Source organism: Tenrec ecaudatus, chromosome 14, assembly GCF_050624435.1.
Source record: "Tenrec ecaudatus isolate mTenEca1 chromosome 14, mTenEca1.hap1, whole genome shotgun sequence".
NCBI classification, from domain to species: domain Eukaryota; kingdom Metazoa; phylum Chordata; class Mammalia; order Afrosoricida; family Tenrecidae; genus Tenrec; species Tenrec ecaudatus.
The window spans coordinates 85,556,620-85,558,371 of record NC_134543.1 but is presented as its reverse complement, the minus strand read 5'-3'; the positions used below and the strand labels follow the sequence as shown (position 1 = coordinate 85,558,371).

Genomic DNA, 1,752 nt, shown 5'->3' with positions numbered 1-1,752 from the left:
CCAGGATGGCTTGAAGCTCTCCATGTATCTTGACATTGACCTTCACCTGGGTCTAGGAGGCTGGGTCTCCACGCAGGGACCCTGGCTCCACAGGACTTGCGCCACTCCTGGCTCTTCTTTCTTGGTAATCATCGGCTCTTTCCTCTTTGCTCACGTCTCTCATCTCGTGTAAGATGAAAGGTAAGGCAAGCCATACCCTGTGGAAACTCCTCTTCTGTCAGATCAGTAAGTGTGCTGTCTTTTTTTTTTTTTTAACAGGGGAGAGCGCGAACGCAGTCCCCCACTACCACAAATTATGCAGTCGAGTTTCCCACATTTGGGGAAATCGCAGGGGTCAGCACATCCGGAGTGCAATGGATAAGCCTCGCCCTGGGAAAACCACCTTCGTGATCATGGTATCTCCCCTGCCAGGTAAGTATAAGTGTGCTGTCTTAAGTAACGGTGATGCACCCCACCTTAACCCTTGCTCATTAACAAACATAACTAGAGACGCCCCAGTGGCACAGCAGTTCTACGGACATTGGGCTGTTAACTGCAAGATCAGCAGTTCAAAACCACTACTTACCCCAAGAAGAAAAACTAGCCTTTGGATTCCGATGAAGAGTTACTGTCTTGGAAGGCCACAAGGGTCTCCATGGGTCAGAATGGACTCGATGGCAGTGAGGTTTTCTTGAATCGGAGTCCTGCCTCATTAACCACAGGCAGAGGTTAGGGGTTACCACACATTGCAAGATGGAGGATGATGACATCAGATCACACACTGGATGACAGTCACACAATAGTGAGAATCATGACCTAGCCAAGTTGACACTTGTGTTGAGGGGCACGAGTCAGCCCACGATGGGGCCATAGGCAGACCCGATATCTGCTGAGGCTGCCCAACATAATGTCAGTGTTGTTCATAAACGTCTGAGGTTGTAGCTGGCAATTACTGGCTTGGGGTTTGAAATGCTAAGGAGGAGGAGAGGGCTCGCCCATGATGCCACACTCACCTACCTACTCTCCCCTTCTGTCCCAGTGTCCCCTTAGGAGAGAAGCCACACATCAAGACACAGGTTCAGCCCCTGCTGCTGCTCCTGCTGCCGGGGCTGTGGGTGGTTCAGGTCCCTGTCAGTGCCAAGCCCAAGCACATGACGTCAGCTCAGTGGTTTGAAACTCAGCATGCACAGCTCAGTCCTCAAAACCGCAACATTATGATGATAAACACCCACCAGTATTTGAAACGCTGCAAATCCCTCAACACCTTCTTGCATGACTCCTTTGCCAGTGCGGCTACCACTTGCCAGACGCCCATCATAACCTGCAAGAATGGCTGTGAAAACCGCCACCTGAGGCAAGAGCCCACGTCCCTGACATCTCAGGGAAGTACCCCCACTGCAGGTAAAGAGAGAGGTACCAGGATGCATTCTCCATCGTAGCCCGTAACTCTCCACAACAGAAGGAGGGCCAGGAGTCTGAGTTGGTCCCTGTACACTTCTAAGGCCAGGGCCTCCACCTCCAAAGCCCCGCCCCTCCCATCTCCACTGCTGCATTTCCTCCCTTGATTTCTTTACTAATCTTTACCCCCTTCCTTTGCAAATGTCACTTCCCTCCCACACACGCAGCTTCTCATCCTCTGGATTCCTGAAGGGCTCCTTTGGGTGTGCCGAAGGTTGATGGCAGAGAAGCCCCTCTCTTCAGCCCTTCAGTGTCACTTCATGGCCTTCCAGAATCAAACACTCAGGATCTCAACCAGGGTAGACACACATGCTG

At 51.8% G+C, this 1,752-nt stretch overlaps 1 non-coding gene and 1 pseudogene across 1 annotated transcript; one reads left to right on the top strand and one right to left on the bottom strand.

Moving 5' to 3' along the window:
* Nucleotides 1-255: 255 nt before the first annotated feature.
* LOC142426930 (U1 spliceosomal RNA) lies at nucleotides 256-419 on the bottom strand. The gene has a single exon (XR_012779798.1). It is a non-coding gene; the product is annotated as a U1 spliceosomal RNA (small nuclear RNA).
* A 529-nt stretch (nucleotides 420-948) lies between these two features.
* LOC142426649 (ribonuclease 7-like) lies at nucleotides 949-1,480 on the top strand (annotated as a pseudogene).
* Nucleotides 1,481-1,752: the final 272 nt, after the last annotated feature.